This window comes from Ochlerotatus camptorhynchus, unplaced genomic scaffold (genome assembly GCF_037179485.1).
Source record: "Ochlerotatus camptorhynchus isolate MF236.1 unplaced genomic scaffold, CSIRO-AGI_Acam_v1.1 ptg000550l, whole genome shotgun sequence".
Classification (NCBI taxonomy): domain Eukaryota; kingdom Metazoa; phylum Arthropoda; class Insecta; order Diptera; family Culicidae; genus Ochlerotatus; species Ochlerotatus camptorhynchus.
In genome coordinates, this window is record NW_027041033.1 from 321388 (window position 1) to 337190 (window position 15803).

General features: G+C 42.2%; 1 pseudogene; it reads right to left on the reverse strand.

Moving 5' to 3' along the window:
- Positions 1-1922: 1922 nt before the first annotated feature.
- On the reverse strand, positions 1923-15601 carry LOC135713363 (putative uncharacterized protein DDB_G0286901; annotated as a pseudogene).
- Between the last annotated feature and the right edge of the window lie 202 nt (positions 15602-15803).

The window sequence follows — 15803 nt, forward strand, 5'->3', positions numbered from 1 at the left end:
CGAACGACGACGTTTACTACCTACCCGTGAGTGTCTGTGTGATGTGGTCTGTAGGGCTCCAACTGGGATAGTTACACGCCACCACTCAATCATCAGCGAATGATGCACTTCTGCTACTGGCCAAAACGATGAGAAGAAGAAGAAGCTTCACAATCATAATCAATTTCCACTCCAACCACACAAACACAGTCATCAATCTCACCCCGGGGGAGGGCATCTGGGGAGGCTATGAACATGACGGAGGTCGTCGCTCGAAGGACAGCAATTACAAGTGTTTTTGCCAGTTTCACCACAGCAGGCCACCGCATCGCAGCCAGCGCTGGAAAATGGGGGAAAATTTATTATTTAATACTCTTGTATGCACCCAGCCGACTTGCAGCAGGCCAGGCAAAGGCAGCGAAGGCATGAAATGTGGTTCTTTTGTACTTACTCGCGCCAGTTCGCTGGCTGCTGCTGGGAGTCCTAGCGAAGAGTATTGGGACGAATGGTTGTGAGTTGCGTTGTTGTTTGGCACAAGGGGGGGGGGGGGATGAGGGTGGCACAGCGCGGCATTTCGCTTTGCAGCAAGAAGCGCGATGAAAGGAATGCATATCGAGTTTTGCATGTTTTAGCTTTCGGGAGATATTGCCCCAGAAAGGGGGAGGTGTGCAGAAAGGGAGATCTTTTCGGGGAAAAACAATGTGCTCATTTGCTCTAAATGTTGACATTCAAGCTGACCTTTTATGTTGTTTACAGTAATCCCTGCATTTAGTGGTACCGTACCGAAATGCCTAGCAAGGTTGCAAATACTAAGTTCAATTCGACCGTAAGTCCATTAAACCTTTTGTCTTTCTAAGTTCAATTCGACCTTTTGTTCTTCGACCTTTTGAATTTTGATTTTTGTCATAGATTCTGATTTGGATTGATGAACATGATCAACCTGAAGTCTTGAAAAAAAATATCTTTATGGAAGTCTTAAAACACATGAAGAACTTTGGAATAATTTCTAAGCTGCCGTGTTTCACATGTGAGAAAATGTGAGAGATGAGATATACATAATCCATATCTTCAGAATGATACCTGATCAATATTAAATCGTGAAAAAAAACATCCTGACGATTTGAAGGTGATCTCCTATCACTGGAATCTATGGGAAATATCTTGAAGATGTGATTTGAATTGTTGGGCAGTTGAAAATCTTCCGAATGATATCTGATCGAGCTGCAGTCTACAACAAATATTCTGAGAACTTTTTGGAGATCTATAATCACCTGGCTTTGGAATAACTTCTGGCCAATCTAGTATTCGAGAGAATATTTGGTGGTAGAGGTGAATTGAACAGTTAGTCAGTTGATGATCTTGAGAACAATTCCTGATCAAACTGATAAATCTTTTTGGGAAGCTCGGGTCACGGTCTTTTGAATAATTTCTGAGCAACCTGGTTTGTTCCGAGACTATCTGAGAGTTCTCTGATCACATGAAGGTATTTTGAATAATTTCTGAGCAACCTGGTATCTTGAAGAATGCATCGCAGATATGATTTGAATTGTTGAGCAGTGGAATTTCGGAGATCTCTGATTACCTTCAGGTCTATGCAATAATTTCTGAGCAACCTGGTAGGATGAGATAATATCTGGGAGATGTTATTTAAATTGTTGGATAGTTGGAGATCTTCAGAATGATTCCTGATCAAGCTGAAGTCTAAAACAATTATCCTGAGATCACCTGGAGGTCTTTATAATAGTTTCTGAGCAACCTGCTATTTGATTTAATATATGAGACATCCCAAGTAACAAATCTAGAGCTGGTTGGTTTTATTTAAATTTTATTAAGGTTTTATTGCAGCAACAACCACTTCCTATCGTTTTATGGCGGTCATACGCAATTCCACAAAATTTAAGCCTTCAAAACACTTATAGCTATCTATAAAACTATGATAAAACCTATGATCGCACACGGGTGGGATCCCTATGTTGTGTTACGTATATAAAATAAAACCACACCGATTGCTTTGCCGTCCTGCCATGGTGCTGTTGCTGCGATTGTTGTTGCTGCTGCTGGTTGGTGTTGAGGCGACTGGTGTTCTGAGGAAGACCGTTGGGTTGGTTGAGACGATTGCCGCTGCTGCGTCCCCGGTTACCGCCACGGTATTGGTTGTTGCGGTAGTAGTGCGGACCACGGTTGTAGTAACCGCCACGTCTGTTGTAGCCTCCACGTCGGGTGGATCCGACACCGAACGTTTCGGTGTTCAGCTTGCGCTCCTGCCTCCAATCGGTACGCTGCTGCTTGCCCTTGGCACGATCGATCGCTTCGCACGAGATATTATCGAAGAACGACTTGGCCTTGTCGTAGCACACGCCTTCTTTCTCTTCCTGCTCATGATCACCTACACCCGTTTCGTTGCCGGAGTCATCCTTCTTGTCCAAGGTTTCGCTAGCTAACTGCTCTGGCTTTGCTTCATCCTTGAATTTGGACAGCTGGGAACGGAGCTCCTCGAACTTGCTGTTGGCCTACTCGAAGTCGTAGTCTTTCTCGAACTTGAGCAGATTCTTCGCACGGTTGCCACCCTGCGGTAGACCTCCACGTCCACGCGGACGACCACGCATGTTATTGCTCATGTTCTGGTTATTGATACGATTGTTATGCCAGCCACGGTTCTGATTACCACCTCCTCCTTGTCTCTGCATATTGTTCTGCATGTTGTTCTTGTTGTAGTTATCCTTCATCTGACCATCTATCTTGCCGGAATCGCGTCTTTCCCGCTGATGCTGATGTTGATGCTACTACTGGTGGTGGCTACGTTGGCCATTGTTCCGATTGCGTTGGTTCATGCCACGATCCAGATTGGCACCATCGCCTCCGCTGCGGTTGCCATCACGGTTCTGCTGCTGGCCACCAGTACTACCAACAATCAATACGAAACTAACGATTTTAAATTAGCTCACTACTTGACTAGCCTATTGGTCCCAAGCAAACGTGCCCCATTCTAGTCAAAATTCTAGTACTACGCAATGTTTGTTTTGATTCGCTATGAAAGTTTGACAGATAAAATGAGGGGTTATTGGTTTTTCCTATGTTTCGAGGGGTGAATCGATTAGCTTGGGACCGAAGAGAGTACCAGCGCCGCCACCAATCAAATCTAGAACCGATTCTCCAAGATTGTTTAGTCCGCCGAACGAGCTGTATGGTTGACCGATCGGTTGATGGCAATCGAGGGCATCATGAAACCCGGCTGCGGCTGAAAGCCCGGTTGACCGAGCTTGCCCTGCATCGGCGGAAGGGACTGCTGCGGGGGCAGATGCATCTGCATGATGGCCGGATCGTTCGGTTGTTGTTGATGACGCGGATGTCCTTGATGTCGGACCCGCGGAATAGGATGTAATCGTAGCATTGGTTCTGCGGGGCGATCGGAAACTGCGTCTCCGGCATACGGCAGCTCATCTTGGCTGGTGGCTAATCCGAGCTGCGCACGTAGCAGGAAACCTTTTTCTTCAGCAGGAAACTTTATCCAACTAATGTAATGTACTATTTTGCTGCTTCAATTATGATTTCGCACAAACTGCGACCATTCAAAATGGAGAGAAAAGAAAGAAAGGTAGGAAAATTTTTCCTTCAATCCACACTGCACTTCTTCACACACACACACCGCACTTCTATTTCGAAGGCTTTCACTCCGACCGAAACTCCGAGATCCTTCTTCAGCAACCTATTATAAAACCAACTGAAGCTAATGCTATTCTTATCTATGAATGGTTTTATGACTGCTTTGAAGTGCCTGACAAACCCGATTTGAATTGCTCTTATAAAACCCATCAACCAATCCTAATATGGATTTATAAGCAACCACAATAAAACTAGTTGGCTGTGAAACATCTGATAAAGTGATAAATTATTCAGTTCCAACTTGTCAAAAATTGTAAACAACCCTTGCCAGTAAATTATATTTTTTTAACATGGATTCATGGCAAAGAATTAAGACTTAGGATATAATCTTCCTTTTCTTTATTTGTTTGGATCGCCTTTAAGCTTATAGTGAGTTCAGACTACAAAATGGTGAGTTGACAACCTGGAAGGAGCGGAATACCTAGTCCTTACAAGTTCCTACTTCACGCCTCCTCGAGTCATATGATAACAAAAGACTACCAGCTGAAACATGGACACAGCTGGGTGGCGTAGCCTGGGCAATGTTGCCAGTCCGGCAATAGCAAAGTGAAGAGGTGCGACGCGAACACTGGCGCGGTAACCATAGTACGGTGATAGAGGAACCAAACCATAGATTCACCAAACCTGATCGTCTGTTCGCCATGGAGGTGCGGCTCAAAACGGCGTCTGTTCTCCATGTTAGGAGCGGCTGATCACCGTCCTAGTGCCAGCGTGGGATTCTAAACAGAGCTGTGCACGATGGTCTCCCGGCGAGACAGGGGGTTGGGGCAGACCCAACAAGCCGCCCTGGAAAAAAAAAAACAAAGTTGCAAATACGGATCGGAACAATCGGCACAGACCTACGCGACGATATAAGGACTACGATTGGAAACTCGGAACATGGAACTGCAAATCGCTCGGCTTCCCGGGTTGCGATAGGTTAATCTATGACGAACTTCAATCACGCAACTTCGAAGTCAGGAACTTTGCTGCAGGAACTTTGCTGGACGGGACAAAAGGTATGGAAAAGCGGGCATCTAGCGGCTACTTTCTACCAGAGCTGTGGCACCACCAACGAGCTGGGAACCGGCTTTGTAGTGCTGGGTAAGATGCGCCAACGCGTGATTGGTTGGCAGCCGATCAACGCGAGGATGTGCAAGTTGAGGATTAAGGGCCGTTTCTTCAACTACAGTATCATCAACGTGCACTGCCCACACGAAGGAAGACCCGACGACGAGAAGGAAGCGTTCTCTGCGCAGCTGGAGCAGGTGTACGACGGTTGTTCGCAACGGGACGTCAAAATCGTCATCGTCGACATGAACGCTCAGGTAGGACGGGAGGCAATTTAGACCGGCAATCGGGCCAAACAGCCTGCATGCCGTATCGAACGACATCGGCCAACGATGCGTGAACTTTGCAGCCTCTTGGGGTATGGTAGTTTGAAGTACCTTCTTCCCCCGCAAGGATATCCACAAAGCCACCTGGAGATCACCTAACCAACACACAGAAAACCAAATCGATCACGTTCTAATCGACGGGAAATTCTTCTCCGACATTATCAACGTCCGTACGTACCGCAGTGCACACATACACAGATCAAAATTCTGAATTTTAATTGTGATGTAAACATTCATTCACGTAAACTTAAATTTAATTTCACGCAACCGAGCAACTTGTAAACAATGTTGTTTACAAAGATGGGCTTTTGTATACAATATTTGCTACATTGCATGAAATGTGCCAGAACTTTACATGATATATAATGTAAACTTATATGATACATGACGCTCCATTTATATGCATCATATTGAACAAAATTTACACTACTTTTCGAACTGTGTAGATTCGAACCATTACCTAGTTGCAGTATGCATGCGCTCAAAACTCTCGCCGGTTCATAACACCCGTCGAAGTCGAACGCTGCAACCCAACATTGAGCAACTACGGGACTCCGAAGTTGCCCAGGACTACGCGCAGCAGCTGGAAGTTGCACTACCCACGGAAGAGCAGCTTGGCGCAGCTTCTCTTGAAGATGGCTGGAGGGACATTCGTTCAGCCATAGGTAGTACTGCTGCAGCGGCACTAGGTACTGCAATCCCGGACCGAAGAAATGACTGGTTTGACGGCGAATGCAAACTGTTAGTAGAGGAGAAGAATGCAGCACGGGCGAGAATGCTGCAACACCGCACGACAAAACTTGGTTTTCCGAAGAAAGAAGCGTCAGCAGGAAGACCGAGATCGCGAGGCGATGGAAAATCTGTACCGCGTAAACGACACACGGAAGTTCTACGAGAAGCTAAATAGTACGCGCAAAGGCTACGTGCCGCAAGCCGATATGTGCAAGGACTTGGACGGTAACCTTCTCACGAACGAGTCTGAGGTGATTGAGAGGTGGAAGCAGTACTATGACGAGCACCTCAACGGTGAAGCAGCAGAAAACGAAGGTGGCACGGCAACAGACCTTGGAGCGCAGAAGGCGACAGGCTACCGGCCCCTGATCTTCATGAAATTGAGGAGGAGATCGGTCGGCTGAAGAACAACAAAGCAACTGGTGTAGATCATCTACCAAGTGAGCTATTAACGCTGCACTGCGTAATTGCCAAGATTTAGGAGGAGGAGATATTACCGGAGGAGTGGATGGAAGGTGTCGTATGCCCAATCTACAAAAAGGGCGACAAGTTGGATTGCTGCAGCTACCGCGCGATCACACTGCTGAGCGCCGCTTACAAGGTACTCTCCCAAATTCTATGCCGCCGTCTGTCACCAAATGCAAGAGAGTTCGTGGGGCAATACCAGGCGGGATTCATGGGTGCCTGCGCTACCACGGACCAAATTTTCGCGAATCGGCAGGTTCTGCAGAAATGCCGCGAATACAAGGTCCGCATACGACACAATCGATCGAGATCAGTTATGGCAGATTATGCACGAGTACGGATTTCCGGACAAACTGTCGCGATTGGTCAAGCGACGATGAGTCGAGTGATGTGCGTTGTTCGAGTATCGGGGACACTCTCGAGTCCCTTTGAATCTCAAAGGGGGCTACGGCAAGGTGATGGACTTTCGTGTCAGCTGTTCAACATCGCGTTAGAAGGTGTGATCAGAAGAGTTGGGATAGACACGAGTGGCACGATCTTCAGGAAGTCCATCCAGCTCCTTGGCTTCGCGGATGACATTGACATTATGGCACGGAACTTTGAGATGATGGCGGAAACGTACATCAGACTGAAGGCTGAAGTTAGACGGATTGGACTTGCCATCAACGCATCAAAGACAAAATACATGAAAGGAAGAGGTTCTAGGGAAGACAATGTTAGCCTCCCAACCCGAGCTCAGATTGACGGTGACGAAATCGAGGTGGTCGATGAGTTCGTGTATTTGGGCTCACTGGTGACCGCCGAAAATGATACCAGTAGAGAAATTCAAAGACGCATTATGGCAGGGAATCGTGCCTACTTTGGACTCTGGAGGACGCTCCGGTCGAATAAAATTCGCCGCCGCACGAAGTTGACTGTCTTCAAGACGCTGATTAGACCGGTGGTCCTCTACGGCCACGAGACCTGGACTATGGTGTTTTCGAACGGAAGGTGTTGCGTACCATCTACGGTGGAGTGCAGATGGATGACGGAACGTGGAGGAGGCGAATGAACCACGAATTTCTCCAGCTGCTGGGAGAACCATCCATCGTCCACATTGCAAAAATTGGGCAACTACGGTGGTCTGGGCACTTAGTAAGAATGCCGCACGACGACCCAGTGAAAATGGTTCTAGAAAGCGACCCAACAGGAACAAGAAGAAGAGGGGCGCAGCGGGCAAGGTGGATCGACCAAGTAGAAGGTGACCTGCGGACCCTTCGCAGACTACGAGGCTGGCGAACTGTGGCCATGGATCGAGTGGAGTTGAGACGACTTCTGCGGACAGCAGAGGACAACAAGGCTTTAGCCTGATTGGTAAGGTAAGGTATATGTCATGTACAAACTTTATCTCCTCTACATCCTCATTATTACAATATCTCATAGTTTTATAATTTCGAAAAGTAGTATTTTAGCTTTAATGAGTATGTTCAGAAGTGCTAGAGAGGCTAGTATAAGAGAGGAGCCAAGGGCTTGACACGCCGCCATATTTTCGTAGCCAGCATTAAAATTTGATTATTAGTAGAAATATGGGTGCCATCTCCATGAGAGGAGCGGACTGGCTGGGTTTCAGCCAAATGAATTGCCAGAGCCAATTCGAGCCGCGCCTATCTTGATTACATAGGTAGTGTTGTAGAAATCGCTCAGGCATAGGTTTCCACGGCGCTCCTATCTTATACTAAACCCTCTCTAGTCTGAACGTAGTATAACGTCATGAAGTCGGGGTAGTCGTGTAAGAATGCAAACACGAATGATTTTGGTCACCTTTCTCACCGGGATTGGTTATTACCATAGAGGTAACTCTAAGACCAGAAGGTCCCGAAGAAACGTGCTCAACTTTTTGGCTCAGCTGTGGTACTCTCTTCGGTACCAAGCTAATCGATACACCCCTCGAATCATAGGAAAATCGACGAACCCCTCATTTTATCTGTCAAACTTTCATAGCGAATCAAAACAAACATAGTGTAGTTCTAGAATTTCAACTAGAATGGGGTACGTTAATCGATTTTCTTGGGACCAATAGGCTAGTCCAGTGTGAGTGAATTTAAAATCGTTAGTTTCCACCGGTTGGTTGTATCAACAAATACGAAGCTAACGATTTTAAATTAGCTCACTACTTGACTAGCCTATTGGTCCCAAGCAAACGATTAACGTATTCCATTCTAGTCGGAATTCTAGTACTACACAATGTTTGTTTTGATTCGCTATGAAAGTGAGGGGTTATTGGTTTTTCCTATGTTTCGAGGGATGAATCGATTAGCTTGGCACCGAAGAGAGTACCAGAGCTGAGCCAAAAAGTTGAGCACGTTATTTTGGGACCTTCTAGTCTTAGAGTTACCTCTATGGTTGTATCGTGTGTGGAGTGGTTTTAAACAAAACTGACAGTTGGTCAACTGATTGAAGTAAAATCAAATAGTTTTGATTGTGGGCAAAGGCTTAGTCTGCCAACCTGGTTACGTGTGTATAGGGAATTCGCGCAAACATCACGTGTTTCTAAATGGGTTGGCCAACAGGTTGTTGCGAAATTTTTGCTCGGTAGACGAATCGTTTAAAAGGAGATCCGACAACCAGTCAAAGAACCAAGTTTGCAATCAGGTTGCTATGGGCTGCATAAGACTAATTAAGTAAAGCACACACATTATCAACCAAAAGCCGTTCCAATCAGAATATAGCTCGATGCTTGCTTTTCTACAGCTACCACCGAGAATTATTTTCAGCTTCATACAGTTAGTAAAGTAGTAGCTTTGCTATCGTGGCGAATCAAATTGTATGAGAAAAGTCTTCAGTGAAGCATGTCCCAAACGATAGACACGAACCAAACATGCTATCAAACGGTTACATGAAACCTCCGCACATCATTCTACTTCAAGCCCTTTTAATCCTTAGTAAAATCCTCAGTCCAAAAAATTATTCCAGTTTCTCCCCAATTTCTCCAACCGCCGCCGAAGGAAAAGAATCGAATTCCGCCTGAACGCGAAAACAGAACGAGCAAGCGTCCTCTCAGGCACACTATAATATACACGCGTTAAACGACGACGGCGACGACGACCATAGTAGGGGAGAACAGTCTATAATGCACCCCTGGCGTAAAATGGTCCTACGTGCTTTTACGCTGGGGTGTGACACATCTAAATCTCAATTTTAGATGATCGAAAAATCTCACGCTAGTGAATCAATCCACCAGAAATCTTTTTTTTTTATAAAGGGTGTCCCATTAGACTGATGCAAAATTTGACTTTTTCGCTCCACAGTGTTTAAATGGTTTCAAATCGGGTCCTGATTAGCATCTCAAAGTTACAACTCATTTGGTTAGAAACAGACTTCGCACAAGCCATTTGAAGTTTACATGTAAATTACTATGGGAAATCTCAACTTTTTGTTCATTGCCTTCTAGTCTTTTTCTATATTGAGCTGCGAAACAGTTCGATAGCCATTCTTATAGAAAATTTTCTCAGCTACAACTTTGCTAAAAACTGTTTCTATGTAAAACGAGACAGGAAAAAGGTATTAATTATTTAAGAGATTGGTAAACTTATGACATGATCAAGCAGCTGCTCTGTAGGCAACACTGTATTTTGCAGTGTGACATAGTACACGGTAAGAAAAAAGTACCCAACGGCCAGTTCACTTTTACCTACTTTTGACTAGTTTGTCTCATTTTCTCCTTCTAATGTTGTCAAAAAAGAAGGAGCAAAACCACCCAACAGGGGTAGTAAAGTGTGGGAACCCAACGTTGGGTATAATCATATTTACCTACTGTTGGGTACAACTAACTTACTTTTGGTTAAAAAGCTAGTGGAAAATTCCATACGAACTGCACACAAGTAAATTAAAATTACTTTGACCCGCTTTACCTACTTTTGGGTTCCTGCACTATAGTGCCGAGATGAGTGAAAAGAACTTAATTTTGTGTACTTTTTTCTAACCGTGTAGCCATGATTTGTGTGTCGTATTCAACGCCCCAGAAACACCAATGTTGCCTGCTGAGCAGTTGATTGAGCATGTTTTTTTTTTTTTTTTTTTTTTATATAGTCACTTTAACACTCTTGGGTTATTCGTGACTTGTCCGGGGGTGAGATTTGAACTCGTGACTTTGGCGTGAGAGGTATGGATGTTAACCACATGAGCACATTGAGCATGATCAAAAGACATCAGCGCATTGAACCATTGATAACTTTCGATCCTCGCATTTAATCAAAAAGTAGTTTTCAACTAAGTTGTAGCTGGGAAAATTTTCTACAAGTACAGTTGAAAACTTTTTAAGCAGACCGATATGGTGAATTATTAGATAGACATGAATAAAAATCTTGGTTTTACCATAGTAATTCCCATACAAACTACAAATGGTTTGTGCCATCTCAGTTTCTCACAAAATGGGTTGAAATTTTGAGAGGTTAGTCAGGATCCGATTTGGAATCGAAAATTTCAAATTTTGCATCACTCTAATGTCCCATATTAAATTACAGCACGGAAAAAAAGGTTGTAGAAAATTACGTAGTTGACCGATCCTTTTCAAACTTTCAAACAATAAAATATAACCCATTAGTAAGCTTTTGACATATTTATTTCATTCAACTTCAATACCATAACTGTACGCTCGCACCGTACGCTAATTTCATTAGGTCCTGTACAACATCTGGCTACAGCTTCTTCTGTATTTCTTGGCAAACTTTGAAAGTTTCTGCTTCCTTACTTCCTCCGGAACATCAAACTTGTGCTGGTTGGTGAAGAACAGTAGCCCGGAAGCTTCCGGAAGTCCGCCTTGACGTAAGTCTCATCATCCATGGGTGTACAGTTTCCGGGCCCGTGACTTTCCCACCTTATTTTGCCGTTCGTCACGGTTTGGAGCTTTCTGCACTTTGTACGTATGCAGTCCCACCCGATTCCTGGCTCTCTGAACGAAAGACTTGGACAGATTCAAATTTTTGGCCACATCGCTGAACGAAGCATTGAGATTCCGCTTAAATCCTGATCACTAAGAGAACATCCATTCTGATCGCATTTTTCCTTCCGTTCGATGCTCAGAGTTTCATAGTATCGTTAAATCACACGACTTACCGTTGACTGCACGATTCCAAGTTGTTTTCCGATGTCGCGATGAGAGAGTTGAGGATTTTCCAGGTGCTTGCGCAAACTCAATTCGAGACGTTGCTTTTTGGGTGATGCCATTTTTTCAACTTTCGAAAAACTGACAGCGATAAAAATACAGTGTAAACAATACACTCTTAACTACTTCTACCCAATGGGTAACTTTCTACAGTGTTTTTTCCGTGATGCAATTTGATGTGAGAAACCCTTTATCTTGCATCAAAATCCAACTACTTGCATCGCCCTCCACCTTTTTGCTGGAAATCTTCAAAATCTTCATGAATCTGACGTCTAATGTCTGTCTCCACAATAATCCGGACACATCAAAACTTAAGTAAAACACAAATTTCGCATTATATTTCAACTGTAGTTGTTTATTTCACATTCATGGGATATTATTTCAAATTTCACGAAGTCAAAATTAGTTATTCGGTATTTGCATAAAATTTTCGAACTTCGCGCCTAACTCCAACCATTAGGGATTGTACAGCCTCTTTGTCCAAATTTGATGCAAGTGTTTGATATTTTTGATTCCTTGTTTCTGTTAAATCCAGCGGGGGACAAAACAACCGAGGGGAGAGGTACCAACGGGGTATCACTTGAAATGAGAGAACTTTATCGAGATATTTTCTTTATACAGACTGTAAAAACACTTGTGTTTAGTTTGCTATCAGATTGCCAAAAGAGACTTCTCTATGGCCACTTTAATCTTTTATATCTTTTTCATGCGTTACGGTCTTTGACAAACTCATAGTAGTTGTAATCAATACATTATTATTTTATAGCAGATGTACACTGAACAAGAAACATCCATCAAAATCAGAACATTACAACTCCTCCACCTTTTAGACCTATCTTTAATTTAAAAATGATAATTATCTACTCGAAATCTATTTCAATATGATTGTTTTCCGTTATAAACTCCAATATAAAAAATAACATTCTGAGAGGAACTAGCTTCCCTACATGCAAGAATTCACTCTGGTTTCGAAAGCGAATTACTTCACTAAATGTATACGAATTCATTATCTCTTTTCTCTTTTCTGATTCTTTTCGAACGCCGAAGTGGTTGATCCACCCAGTCGGCTGGTGTTTTCCTTTTGATAGAGGTTCTTTTTGTTTGATTATATTCTTCACTATTAAATTCACTTGTTTCGACACTATTGGTGTCCCCTACTCGATCGGTCAGCCTTTCCATACGTTCAGTCGGTCTTTGATGGGGTACCATTAGGTTGGGTTGCATCTCTTTATACTTGCCTCCGGAGGTTCTAATCTGAGCCCTGTGTACTGTTGCTACAACGTTTCCAATTAGCACCTGGAATAAGTTCGGAGAGATTTGTTTTAAGTATGTAGCTCTCACCCATTTGGCTGGATGAGTGGGTTTATGATTCTGGTACCAAATCAAATTACCCTCCATCAGATCATCTAAGGGATCTTTTCGTTTCATCTTGGAAACGATCTCTAGTTGATTATCTTCATAGGAAGGTTTAACTGGATTTAATAATTGTTGTTTGTAATGTTTTTTTGGGGTTTAAAAGATCAATCAAGGTTTTAGGAAAATAAGCAAACACTTTTTCGGATGGAAAATGTCCATCAGCCGTCAATGTATTATTCCTGTAATTGATTAAAAATAAATTGATCTGATCCTCCAAATCTAGTTCTCTATTCTCTGGATCCATTAGGAATTTTTTCAACACATCCTTAACCGTTCTTACAAATCGTTCCGCCTGACCATTACTTGCTGGATGGTATGGAGGGCTTTTGAATACTTTGATGCCTTGTCGTTCTAAAAAATTAACAAATGCAAACGAATTAAATGGAGGACCACCGTCTGAAACTAAGACATCTGGGAGACCAAACCTAGCAAAAAATCCAACCAATTTCTTAATGGTCTTTCCACAATCAGTACCCTTTTTCATCCATTCCACTTCCACCCACTTTGAAAAGCTATCCACAATTAATAAAAAGGTATGAGTGGAAAAGTGGAAAAAATCTACATGAATTCTACTGAATGGTATTTTTGTAGGAATCCATTCTGATTCTACCTTACGATTTTGGACAACCGCCATACTGTTGCACGCATCACATTTTCTGACGAATTCCTCGATCTGAGAATTTATACCAAACCAGTATACGGCTTGCCTTGCCAACCTTTTCATTTTCACTATTCCTGCGTGATTACCATGCAAGAGTTTCTTGATACAACAAGCATTCGTCAACTATCTCCAAGTCATGTTGATTAGAAAACACATCGGCAAAACAATTATCTACCTTTGTAGGCCAACCATTTTTTATGAAAGAAATAACCTTCAGTAAAAATTCATCCTTTTTTGTTGCATCAGCAACTTTAGCGTGATCTATTGGAAAATCCTTGCTAAAATTGATATTTCGCACGAAGTCTGTATGAATTTCATTGGGGATCAGTTGTGGCAAAGGAAAGCGAGAGCAGAAATCTGCATTCCCCATTCTAGCAGAAGGTCTATAATGGATTTCAAAATCATAGATAGATAAATCCAAAACAAACCTTTACAGCCTGGTAACAAAAATAGAGTTTTTTCCTTCTTTACCGAAAATTCCCACTAAAGGTTTGTGGTCCGTAAAAACTAGAAACTTTTTCCCATACAGATATTTATGAAAAATTTTTATGGTGCATACTAAAGCAAGAGCCTCCAAATGTAGAATAGGGTATGATTTTTGACACTTATCAAGAGAAAATGAAGTAAAGCAAATTGGGTTTTCTACTCCTTCTACTATGTGAGCAATGACACCACCAAGTCCATATCCAGACGCATCAGAAACAACTACTAATGGTTTGTTTGGATCGTAGAATTCGAGTAAATCTGTTGCCAAAAGTGCATTTTTAGAATCTTCAAAGGCCTTATTACACCTATCGTCCCATACAAACTTCACGTCTTTTTTCAATAAATTATATAGATAAAATAATTTTGTGGACAGCTTGGGTATGAATTTTTGATAATAATTAATCAGCCCTAAATATGACTTTAATTCAGTTACATTATGTGGAATCTTTGCATTTTTTATTGTAGAAATCTTGTCAGGGCATGGACGTAAACCTTCTTCACTTATTATGTGACCAAGATAATTTAATTGATTTTCAAAGAATTTACACTTCTCTAAATTAACTTTTAAGTTCGCTTTTGACAACCTATTTAAAACTTCATACAATTTGGATACACAATCATCAAAGTCTTTTCCGGCGATAAGCACGTCGTCCAGGTAACAATAAACTCCAATAATTCCATGCAATACTTGATCCATAACCTGTTGAAATATTGAGGCACTTGACGAAGCGCCCTGTGGTAATCTGTTATAAGTATATAAACCTTTAGGGGTATTAATAACCATAAACTTTTTTGAACGATCAGTTATTTCTAACTGGGTATAAGCACCCTCTAAGTCAAGAGCACAGAACATTCTACATCCTGCTAACCTTGCAAACAAATCTTGTGCAACTGGCAGCGGATAAGTATTAGGGATGATCATTTTGTTTATCGATACTTTGCAATCTATTACAAGTCTAATTTGATTATTCTTTTTCATAACGATTATTATTGGAGACGCCCACTCACTAGTTTTAATATGAGTTATAACTTTTTCTTTTTCCAATTTATCCAAATAAGCGTCAACTTTGTCTCTTAGCCTGTATGGAACATCATATGCTTTTTTAAAGATTGGCACGTCAGTTTTTAAAACTAATTCAGCTTTAAAACCAACAATGGGACATGAAAAATCTTTTATAAATACTTTAGAAAACCGTTGTTTAACGTCATTTACTATTGTATTTTTTTGTCATTCATCATATTTATCACAGAAGAATTAGAAAAAAATGTTTGCCAATCTAGAAAAAGCACATCAAGCCATGTACGACCCAATAACGGAATAAAATTACATTCGCAATCCAGGACCAACAACTTTAAATTTGCTTCCTTTCCCCTAAATTTTACCAAAAGAACTGCTTCTCCCAGAACAACCAACTTCGAGCCATTCACTACCGCCAAATGTTTATTGCACTTTTGCAGAGATTTGTTAAAAATGGAAAAATATTGGCATTTATTAATTACTGTCACTGCAGACCCACAGTCAACCTCCATGCTAAGTAATTTGCCTTCAATATCAAGATCCAGTAAGCAAGGGTTGTTAATTTTGTTGATTGAGGTAATATTCATGCATTCGTATTCATTACTCATGTTCTCACCTTCGTCCATATCCTCTTCTTCGGTATCCGAATCCTTTGTGGTCATCCTGTTGATTAAGTTATGTAGCTCGTCATCTACTGAAGGACCTGGTGTTAGGATTTCCACTAAGTTGACGGCATCTTTCTTCAAGTTCATTAACTTGAAGCATCGCTTCTTGATGTGACCTTTTACACCACAGTAGTCACAAATGAAGTTTGCGAAACGTTACCGTTTGGTTTGCTCTTGGTTACGCCAATCCCCAGCCTGG